This window comes from Bidens hawaiensis, unplaced genomic scaffold (genome assembly GCF_021521415.1).
Source record: "Bidens hawaiensis isolate Kalapana, Puna unplaced genomic scaffold, B.hawaiensis_p1.1 tig00017043_1, whole genome shotgun sequence".
In the NCBI taxonomy this organism is placed as follows: domain Eukaryota; kingdom Viridiplantae; phylum Streptophyta; class Magnoliopsida; order Asterales; family Asteraceae; genus Bidens; species Bidens hawaiensis.
In genome coordinates this window covers 351,937-364,594 of record NW_027492580.1, presented here as the reverse complement: position 1 = coordinate 364,594, position 12,658 = coordinate 351,937, and positions in this window count along the sequence as shown.

Sequence of the window (12,658 nt, the reverse complement as noted above, 5' to 3'; positions counted from 1 at the left end):
ATGTTCAATTCATGCTCCCAATAATTAGTTTCAAAAGCATCATGTGATGATAGGAAACTAGCTAGAGGGTATGTAGCGTTCATTTGTTGGATTCTTGTACTAAACAGGTTTTACCTCACTGCAATGTCGTGCCTTCGGACAAGTGTTCACAGATGTTGGCATTAGGTGAGGGTTTTCCCCGGATCAGAAGACTATTGTATCCCAATGTGATGAATTAAATTAATAGCTCATTTGGATGATTTATTGACAGTTCAAAATTTAAAAACAAAATAGTTTGTATAATCAAAACTTAGCCATGTGTTCATTTTTTATTTGATTCTATGTTTTAAGTAGTTTATTATGAAAACTTAATAAATATGCAACTTAAATATTGTAGTCTAAATGTATAATAATTAGTTAGTTATTAACTAACAAGTTGATTTAGGGCTTTATTAGGGGGTGTTTGGGTGAACTTTTGAAATTGCTTTTTTGCTTATTGAAAAGGTTAAGCAACTTTTTCAAAAGCTTCTATTTGAAGTTTTTTAAGTAGATTTGTCAAACACATTTTGCTTGTTTCAACAAGCAAATAAATAAGTTTTAAAAGCTCATCCAAACACCTCCTTATTATTTGGAGAAAAAAAGATTTTCAGTCTAGAATATTCAAGATCAAATGTCAAAAGAGAATAAACTGAAAAGCGAAAGATGAAAAATATCTAAAGTAGACAGTTTTAAAAATTCAAAATCCGAAGTTATGGCTGCTGATTCGGTTTTAGCCCAAAACTGACTCAATCTTAACTGTGCACACCTGTAATAAAAGTAATCTCACTCCACATAGAGAAAAGTGAAGAAAATTGTAACACGATTTCAATTAGACAATGAGTAGTGGTTGATGTTAAAATGACATGTTAAAATATCACATCACTAATTCATATTTTAGTAGCAGTGTAGTGATTTTTACTAACAATTAAGTTAAAGAAAAAAATTTTAAATAAAAGTAAAAATGTGTGATCAATGCCTTCGTGAATCAATTATTGGCGGCCCATTTTGGTGGCCACTTAGTGGTTTTTGGCGCCCTTTGGCGCTGATATGGCCCCCCTTGGCTCTCTATTACACACAACTTTAGCTCTTCTCCAGTGACGATATTAACATTATTAAATGTGATTCGAATTATAACTAAAAGCTTGTGGTTGAATTCTGAATGTAAAAGGATGTATCAACATCCAGTAGTTACTTAATCTATACTCAACCAAGTCAAACTAAGTACTCAAATATTCTTAATCTACACCAAACCATGTCAAGGGTAAATATTATGTTGGAACTCTTTGTTTTAAGTTTTATGGACTAACATAAATTATACAATCCTAGTTAAATCCTTAATATAATCTTCCAAATAAAATTGTCCTAAAAGGTCGAATCCACAATGAAAAGACTCGTTTGCCTATTCATGCTAGACTTTCTTAAGCAATTAACTCATGTCAACTATGGGCATGATGAATCAATGATCCATCGTGTGTTATTTATTCCTTTTTCTCTAAAGTTTAGTCACTTAAAAGAGTAGTCTTTAATGACCATACAAAGTGTAAATAATGAGGAAGTCTTTGATGACATAAAGAGAAGTTTTGGATGATTCATACCAAGTGTAATTATGGATAAGTTGATCAGTGATATTTATCAACTTACAAAGAAGATATAGTGAGATGATTTAAAATAGCTTGCAACCAACTCGATCAATTAAATTCTTGTTTTATTTTTAACTGGATTGAGACCCTTGTACTATGTAATTAACTACACAGGTAATTGATGAAAAAAAAAATATTTTTTAAGAACTAAACGAAATATAAAAAAACATTAGATTCAGCAGTGGATCTGGGATATTTTTAGTGGTGGCAAAATATGATAAAATTAATCACAACCTAAAACGATAAAGCTAGCGCACCCTAAACATATATATCGAGCAACCTAATTGAAACAGATTAAAGAATGTTAAGAACTAACTTGGTTTGCTAACCTTTTAGACTCACATGACAACTCTTTTAAGATTCGGGTGGGTAATTGGAGATCTGTGATATAACAACTCCAAAATGTCTAACTTAAATCTATCTCTTGTCAATTTAGTAATACTAAACTAATAAACAACTCTCTTAGTATAAGCCAAGAAGTAAAATAAACTATCCATTCAAAAAGTTTCATCCTTAATTTATACATTCTTTGGGCGACATTTACAGTTTGATTCTTGAAATCTAACGACAACAATTTATTAGTTTGACCTCTAGATAGATAAATAACAGTTCTCTTTTTAACATCTACGTATTTTATATTCAACAAGATGTCAATATCAAAATAAGTTTAATTGTTTCTTCAAGAATGTTTGTGCTTGAAATATACAGTGTCTATAAAAATATTCAGTGGGTGCATATTAGTTCTTAACTCATATTTAGAAAAAAATCAAATCCATTATAATTGAAAAATCAAACCCACTAGAAGGTTGAGTGGGGGCTTGTCCCCCACCCCGGGGAAGGGGGGGGGGGGGCTTTTTCCATCCGCCACTGATTAGACTTATCATACGTTGCTAAGAGACGAGCGTTGTATAGTAGTATGTAAAACAATACAAGTATTTTTTTAGCTATTTCCGTCATTCTTATTAATTTTAATAGGTATCAATTAGCAAATAAATAATGATGAATGATTTTAGAGATTTAGTTGGTTTTAAATAGTAAGATTTAACGTTAATGTAACACATGACAAAACATTGTAAGTTTTGTTTATAAGTATAGATACAGACTTATAGAAACTAATTTCTAAAATCGAATTAACCTATAATCGAAAAATATATATTAGCATATAAGTCAACTTACATGACCAATAGGCAATAACCACGACACCTCTTTGAGGACTAAAATATTTGTTTTCTTAGGTAATTAAGACACAGCCGGAACATTTGAAATGTGATAATGATAAGTATCTTTAAATATAATAAAATAGTTTATTAGTTTGAATATATTATACTTGTTCACAACTTCTTTTTACGGCATACTTGTTCACAACTCTACAATATAAAACGTAATATTTTGTGAAGTCACATCAGTATATTTGATCGGTTTGATCATTTATACAACTTTGTGGGAAATACGAAGACACAAAAACAACTTTATTGTGAAAAGAATCGCAACTAAAAAGAAACGACTTTTGACAATATTATACATTTTTCTTTCTCTTGGTTTACCAGTCGAATAGAAAATGCAAAAATTCTTTGATCAAGTAACTTGAGAATCATTTACTATACTAATTTAACCTTTTTTATATAATTTAGCAACTTGCTAGGACAGATTATTATTGATATGCCAGATATTAAAAAATATATATATAATATATATATATATTCGTATATATTAACAGATTTTTGTTAAAAATTATATATTAAACAACTGTTAAAGTAAAATTGAAGTTGAATATCAAATGCATTTCATATGTTAAAAGTTGACACCATAAAATAAAGTTTTTTGTACTATAAAAGTGTTTTATTTAACAAATTCTGACATAAACTAACGTTATCCCGCGATCAATCATATGACAACAAAATCAGCTTTTCAATATTATTACCATCGTGTGACGCACATAATATATTGATGATATGATTGAAATTGTTAACTCGATATATGTTAAATCAACAAAAAATTATAAAATTAATAAAAGAAAATTATGTACTTGTATGACATTTGTCTCAAACTAGAATTTACCACAATAACTATAATCTTTTGAATCTCAATCATATCATCATTCGGTACGGTATTTAGTGCCTATGTACCTGTAAAAGCGTTGCTGATTCGAACTCTTCACGACACCGGCGATAAAGGACAAGCGCACAACCTAAGAATTCGACACGACAATATCAAATTACATGAAAGATTCTCACGTATTGATATTCGTGTATTTCAAATTCACACAATCAATTTTTATGTATTATTAGAAACTGGTTTCTTATTTGCCGTATTCTGTGTTCACATTTATCATCAGTTATGACAATATTGCAATATAAAGCGTACATACGTAAACAATTTTGTATTGATGTATGTTATGTTAAAGTCAAAATTGAGAACATTCGCAGTTGTGGTTTTCATTTGTACATTTTATGATGTTGCATAGTTATTATTAATGTTCAACGTACAAGTCAACAAAGTTACAGGGGTCAGTCGTGCCATTTCGATAAGATGTTTAAGAGCATTGGTAAACTTTGGAAGATGTGTCTATACACTTGTAAACTGAAACTTCAAGGACTACTTGTGCCAACTTCAATTCTTAACGCTTGTTAACGGTCAAATAGAGGTTCCGGGTTCATATATCACGACAGATTCAACTGTTTAGCTTTACTGATTCAATTTTCAGTTCATTTTGTAATGACCTTCAATTCGTTGCCGATAATAATAATCGTCCGTCCAATTTTATCGATTCTTGGTATTAAATTCATAATAGTGTAGGCTAGACTACTATACTTAAGGAGTAGAGGGTCCGGTCCTAATGCTACATGTACATACATGGACACAAAAATAGATACCCAAAATAGTTTCACGTATTTATGCTTATAATAGTTAAATATAATGATAATGATGTTACATAAATATATAATAGAACTAAATATAACATTTAGTGTTTGTGATTTTCTTTACGAAACAATTTTAAAAAATTTATTGTAAAAACAACGTAGAATAAAAGTCAATTACTTTATTAGTATTATTAATATTAATATGATGAAAATGATATTATTTATATTTAATATTCAATTTGAGGAGCATAGTTTCAACACGAAGGTTCTGGAGTCTATTAATATAGAAACACAGATTTATAGTACCGTGGTTTACCGACCCAACTACTAACGGTATTCTAAGATGTTAACGTGTAGACAATAAAATCTTTATTTGAAAAATATCTTTTATATCTACGAAGAAAATTGAATAAAACAAATATACCTTTTTATAAATGATAAATTGTTACATTATATTAAAAATATAGATTAAGAATAGTAAAATAGGGGTGACAAATGTGACCCATTGGGTTAAAGAGTTGCATTAAAATGTATACAATGAGTCAGAATAAGTGAAAATAATAAAAAAAATGATTAAAACATGTTGACATTTCTTAAAGGTTTTTATTTTTTTATTTTTTTATGGAATGAGAAAACGTTAGAAACTATTTAGTACCTTTACTTTTTTAGTTTTTGATTTATATTTCGACTTATGATTTTTTAATTGTTTTTTTTTTTTGAGTTTTTTAATGAGGAGTTTTTGAAATGAGTTAAAATGGGTTGAGATTTTAAATATTAAAATTAGTTACTTCACGCATGATTATTTGATTCATAAGTAACTATTTTTATTATATGTATAATTATTTTACTTAATTGTGTAATTATTTGCTTCACGCTTAGTTGTTTTGGTAATTATGGCACAATATGATTTTACATGCTTTGTACGTTAAGAGTCATGTGTATTTTAACCTTTCCATATAAAATTTAATTATCTGTGAAGCTATGATATCTTAAAATTTGTTGTTACTTGTTGATTGTAGTTAAGACATGCATAACGTGTGATACGTATAGCTTTTATAGTGTTGTTTGCGTCTCTTTATTCTTTACTTACCAAAAAACATGAAACAAAATGTTGAATGATATTATATACATGTTACGTGTAAACCACAAAATGAATATGACTAGAATTAGAGACGCTGGAAGGGTATAAACTCCATTCTTTGGATCTTCTTGAAATATATAATTGAAAGCCGAATTGTGACACCTAAGAATTTTTTTAACACTAATATATAAGAAAATATATGTAATCAATGGAACGTAAAATAATTAGTTTGTTCATATATAAACATATGTAATAGTAAAGTGAGTGGTAATAAGTAGTCTATTTTTAATTTTAATGCATTTTATTCTTATTTTTATATGTTAATAATAATTACATTTTAGAATTACTTATGAGTACCATATGTATAATCACGTATCATAATTGAAAGAGAATAGCTCATATAATAGTTACAAAGTTTCAAAAGTGTTTCAATTAGGTTATTCATACAATTTTTCCCTAAATCGAGTCATTAAATCTTCAAATTGAGTCTCACCAATTTTTATGTGCGTCAAGAAATAAATGGAGGATAAGATGTGGGGGTCGGAATTTACAATATATGTAGTTAAATTTAAAAAACGTAAATTATATTAAAATTTAAAAATAAAAAATAAAATTCGCGTCGCCACTCAACGCCAACATAAAAAAAAGATAAAAAGATTTCATATGTGAAACAAAAAAAAATCTAAAACAACATGTTAAAACCTTTAATTTAATAATATATGAAAGTTGAGTAACTTAATTGAAACACTTTTTAAAAGTAACCTAATTGAAACACATTTGAACGTTGATTAATATTTTATGAAATTGTCCCCGCATACAATCTCATACAACTATATCATATACAACGTTCATGTACAACTACATATTGGTCTATTTAATTATGTACAATCTCATACCACTATATCATGTTATATAATTAATACGCACCATTTTATATAACTTCGTACAAATTGAAATGAAAAATAAAAAACTCAAATTAAATATATTAAAGTTTTATATTTTCTTTAGTTTAGTTTTTCTAAAAGCAAAAAATAAATAAAATTTAAAGTTATTAAATTCATAAAAGTTGGTGAAATTAGCTATAACCTCTCCAAAAATTAAGACTAATGCTTAGCTATGTTCACTATTTCATCCTTAGCTAAAATTCTCAATTTATGAGGATGAGAAAAACTATGAAAAAATAAAAAGAATGATAGAATTCGTTTGTATACATGCAAGTGGTACATGATTTGTGCCAGTAAATGCCAAAAACACCATATATCAAAGAAAGTAAATATGACAAAATATGTGGCGTGACACATCATCTTTATATAAAATATTATTATTTTCTCACGTTCAAAGTCAATTGTTAATTTACGCGTTTTATAACGACCATTATGCCATTGATCATGTGGTCGAACATGGATTTACTTTATGGAATTCGGTAAATTAATAAAAGAAAAAAAAAAACTTTTCTACTTGAGCATGAATTTTTTTTTTCATTCAATGATGTTTGGATGTCATATAGAATTGGACGAGTTTGAACAAGGGCATCAACGTTCTTGATCGATCACCATTATTCGACCACGTTATTATCATAATTACACGTGATTCGATATTTAAAGTTGAAGGAGTAAATTACAAATACGCTTATACTATCTTGTTGATTGTATTTATCCAGAGAGGTTAAGAAATGATGAGGAATGACATCGAATGAGCATTTGATGTGCTTAAGGCATGTAATAGTTCACCTGGCACAAGCTTTCACATCAAGTGACTCATATTTTCGAGCTACACATGCAACTTTAAGTGATGTTTTTTATGTAATTTTTTTTATATCTATAAAAGTTATCTTTTAAAACATAATAGAGCTTTGTTTTTCTCCGAAACATAAAGTTATTACTTTTATTTAAATAATTAAAATAGGGGATTGGACGACGAACTGTGAGGTGGGAGTTACATATTTCCATGGTTGAGTAAAAGAGAGTGAATGATGGTGGAATATGATATGCCGTTTACGTGACATAGAGTGAACGCTAGCGTGAAGTTACACCCCTAAACAAAGACGGAGGAAGTTATATTTTTAACGGCTAAATTAACACCTTTTTGAGATCGAAACCTCATCCCTTTGGATAGAGGTGGATATCAACACCATATCATGCCAAAATCCCTTTAATTGAAGAAATTTAAATACCACCTAATTATTTTTAGATCATATTTATATCTCGCTTAATAATATAAATATGAATATGCTATCAAATTTATTTTGTAAATATCTAACTCGATGTATCTTTAATGCATACAACAAATATACGAATACGTATTTCCAACTTAAATATACATTAAAATTTTAAACGACATCAGATGGTCGGTACATGATTATAATGAACTCCATATCGTCTGACTATTCTGTTAACCATAAAATGTTTGATCGTTATCAATTTATTAAAATTACTTAAAAGAAAAAAAAAGACGCACACAACATCTTTATATATGCTACGTTTGGTTAACGTGGTCCTTGTAACGAGCATAAGGATAAGTACAATTGTTTGATGGCAACAAAGGCCTTAATTGCATGTCGTTATATACTATTTACCATGTGAAATAACAATATGACCTAGACAACTCATCTTTTGTGGACCCTTCCAACAAAGTCGGCAAAGTTAGGCTTAGATCTTATTTCTCAATATTCAAAAATATCTACAAATAATAAAGCCTTATTAACTTTACTTTTAAAAGTTGGTTTTTCTGTATCTGTCTCCTATTAAGTATTGAATGTCATGTGTCCATTTATGATTAAATCAATATTTTGATTTCCAACCATCCTATTTACACTATTAAAAAATAATAATTTTATCAAAACTGATAAATAATATAATTAAACTATAAATCCTATGATTTAATTTGATTTATTAACCGTTTTAAGTGAGAAATATATGATATGCTATTTAAAACAATTATTTTTAATAAAACGTTTAGTTAACCTTTGTAACTCACATGTTTTCAAACTAGTTTATATAGCTATAACGTATATAAGGACCTATCTAAGTAACAAGGTCGGTATCCACGATTATATCATGCGCCCGTAAACATTATAACAACTTATTATAAATAGTTTTGAGTGAAAATATATGATATGCTATTTAAAGCAATTTGAATTCAACAAATCATGTATTTACCCCGTATAACTCACATGTTTTCACCTGGTTTATAATAGTTATAACATATATAAGGACGGGTCTAAGTAAAATGGTCGGTATCCACGATTATATCATGCGTCCGTAAACGTTATAACAACTTATTATAAATTACAACTGCTTTTTTTTTTTTTTTTTAAAAGTTACCTTTAGGCTTTAGTGATCTCATGATCAACCTTGGACCACTTCATGATTCATCGGGTCAAACATTTTAACTGACAATTATGTCTTTTATTTTTTTAGTCTTTATAAGCTGAAATTTCAAAATAACTTTTTATCTTATTTCATTTCATTTAGTTTCATTATCATGTTTTAATACATTTCAAAGTCGTTATGGTTATCTAGTAGTCATTTTCACAAGTGGTAGCTTGAGAAGTTAAAACAAATAGTTTTACGGAACTTTGTTTGTTTTATATATAAGGGTGGTGGGGGTAGGAGTGGGTATATGGCCGTGGGTAAGGCGGGTATCATGGTAACACTGTCGCCACCTCCCGCATTTTCCCCGTCAGATATCACTTGCGGGTAATACTGCATGAAGAAAGAACATACAATGTTTTAAAAACTGGTATTTTATTTGTGCTGGATTTTGTTTAAAAATGGTACAACAGGTGGAGTTGGGATGTACCGGAAGGTTCAACCGGGTTGAATAGTTTACCCTGTAATTCTATATAAATACAACTTCAACTTAAAAAATAACCAAAAATACATTAATAAACGTCAGACATGAACAATAATCGAGTCAAATAGGAAATTTATACTTTTTATACGAACTTAATCAATTGCAAAAGATGTAAAGAAACCAACATTGAATTTACAATATACAAAATTGGTTGATTAATGAATCGTCGTTTCATTTTTATCCGCTAGGTTAAAAGTCATTTTTTTTAAAATAAGGGCCGCATAAACTATCAAAAATCTCTTGAACCGGTTTGCCGGTTTAAACCATTTTATTAATAAAAACCGGTTTCACGAAGTTTTAGCAAACTGCTCAAAAATATCAGGCTCTAAATACTAGTTGTCTAACCAAAGTCCGATATAATCGGTTTAACCGGCCGGTACGTATCGGATTTTAAAACATTGCAGAATGGAGATAGTGAACATGTTTGTGCATATAGAGGATAGAGGGATCAAGAGAGTTGGGCGGGCAATGGGGTGCCTATAGGTTCGGTTCCAACGGGTTCAAGAATATTAGTTGAGGTGATGACTGGTTATTGTTTTTGTTTTTTTGTTTGACGGGTATGGACGGGTTGCGCCTCTACCGCTTCTTATCATTAGGAATAAAAATAATATTGGTATGTATTAAAATAGATGCAAAAAACTCGCAGTCCATCCAATATGTTCGTCGTTTGGCCGTCACCCTCAACCTTCCGTTCACCTTCGATCTGCAACTCAAACGGCCGTCGGAATCACAGACCTGTAGATAATGGGATGGAAAGCAGCTCAGAAGCTCATTCATCACTGGAAGATTTTAAGAGGAGATAATGTAATAAATATTATTATTCTCCTTCGATAACAGACTCATTATTAATAAAGCATTATCTTTTACTTTTCTTCAATTCTATTCTCCTTTTCTGTCATCAGTTTCCTGATCTCACTGAAATCCCCTAAATCTAACTTAAATTACCTTTTTTCTGTCATGCACACCAATTGTTCGACCTTTTGCCTCAACCAAACTTCTTGATTTTTCACTCTTGTTCTTTCTATTTTCCTTTTGGGTGCTTAAGGGGGTATTTTGAGTTGGAGTTCTACCAATTTTGCTTTGTTTTGGAGTTATACCTTCCTCCTCTTATGCCTTAGCGGTTGTTGTGGGGTGCTAGATGGGGGGTGAGCAACCCGTAGTTGCTCCCCTCCTTCGAGTGTGAGGGGTTTGGTCTTTGATTCTTGCTCTAACTCATCTCGAGTCGGGGTCTTTAGGGGTCCGGTGTCTTTTGTGATTTGTTTGTTTTCTGTTCTCGTGTGTACATGGCTACCATAAAAAGAATTCGAAACGTAAATACAGGAGGGCTTGGTCCTAGCTCCACTTACGGTTTAAGGCCATGCCCCTTTAAGCATTTCCACGAGTGTAAAGATGGTAGACCTGGGTCCTCGGGGTTTTTCCGCCTACTTGAGCACATGCAAAGTACCCATTTCAAAACGGATACTCGGAAGAACCTTTTAAAAGACGCTATCTCTAAGGATTTGGACCTTTTTATAGATGTTGGGGAAGCCCTTCGGGCGGGGGATAAATGGTTATGTGGGAGGTGCATGACGTTGCATGCCCTTAGCAGGGGGTGCAAGCATGCTGATGGCGTCTATTCTTTTTCTGTGGATTCTGGAGTTGCTGGAGAATTCATCGTTGGGATCCAGAAACCTAATCGTGTGTCTGTGGATAGGGACCCAGGTCCATCTGTAGGAGTGGTTGGGGATGTATCCCTTGTGGAACGGGTTTTCTCCCTTCCCATTCAAACGGTTAAGAGCATCCCCCCAAGTTGTCGTTTGGCGTTTGCTCAGACTTTGGCATGCGCTTTACGCAAGGTAGTGGATTCACCAGGCTCGATTGAGAATTGGGTCAAATTACTATTGTTGCCGCGGTGTACTTTAAGGGTGGTGAAACCTTCCACTAGGCAGGAACGCAAGTCAGAGAATGGAAAGTCTTTGCAATGTAGTAGCATTCAGCAAGCACTTGCGGTGTGGAAAGATGGATCTGGTTTTGCTGACTTGGTTCTTTCTCTCTTTGATAACGTGGGGGGAGCACTTTTTCTAAAAGAGAGGTGGGAGGGGAGGAGGGTTCTGAAAACAGCCTCAATATTAAACAATGTCTCAGGAAAGTCAGGGATGGTCATTTCACAGCTGCAGTCAAGGTATTATGCTCAAGTGGGGTTGCCCCTCTCGGAGATTCAACCATGAAAGCCCTCATTGATAAACACCCAGTTGTGCCGCCTCCGTCCTTGCCTTCTAGCTCTGTCGCCCTGCCTACTCTCTCTGTGGATGGGGACTGTGTGCTTAGATGTATCCGATCATTTCCTAAAGGGACCTCATGTGGGAGAGACGGGATGTGGGCGCAACACTTGTTGGACGCTCTTAGTGGTGAGGGATCAGTGACTTCCATGGGTCTGCTCTCAGCCATCACTAAAGTCGTCAACTTATGGCTAAGGGGTCTGTGCCCCAAGGTGCTCGCTGAGTTTATTGCTTCGGCCCCCTTACCCCTTTATTAAAGTCGGATAATGGAATTCGGCCCATTGCTGTGGGGGCTATCTGGCGTAGGTTGGTTTCTAAAGTGGCTATGAAGATGGTTGGGAAGGAAATGACTCAGTATTTAGGGGACTTTCAGTTTGGGGTGGGGACCCCTTATGGGGCAGAGGCGGTGCTTCACAGCGCGAACCGGTTTCTTAACTCCTTTCACGCGGACGGCTCTTTAGCTATGCTTACCGTAGACTTCTCCAACGCCTTCAATATGGTCGACCGCACAGCCCTTCTCCGGGAGGTTCATCATCATTGCCCGTCTATCTATCTATGGGTCCAGTTCCTTTATGCCCAGCCGGCTAGGTTGTATGTTGGTGATGACTGTATAGGGGCTACTACTGGGGTTCAGCAGGGAGACCCCCTTGGGCCCCTCCTCTTTGCCTTAGCATTACACCCTCTTGTTCTCCGGGTACAAAATGACTGTAACCTCCCATTTCATGCCTGGTACTTGAATGATGGGACTATTATTGGTGGTGCCAACGAAATCGCTAAAGCCCTAGACATTATCAACTCGGAAGGGCCATCATTGGGGCTGCAACTTAATATTAAGAAAACCGAGGTTTTTTGTCCAGCGTGTAATGGGGTGAAAGTCAAAGATGGGCTCTTCCCTAGTGGGATTGGTAGACCTGAGAAATGGGTAAAGCTCCTTGGAGGGGCTGT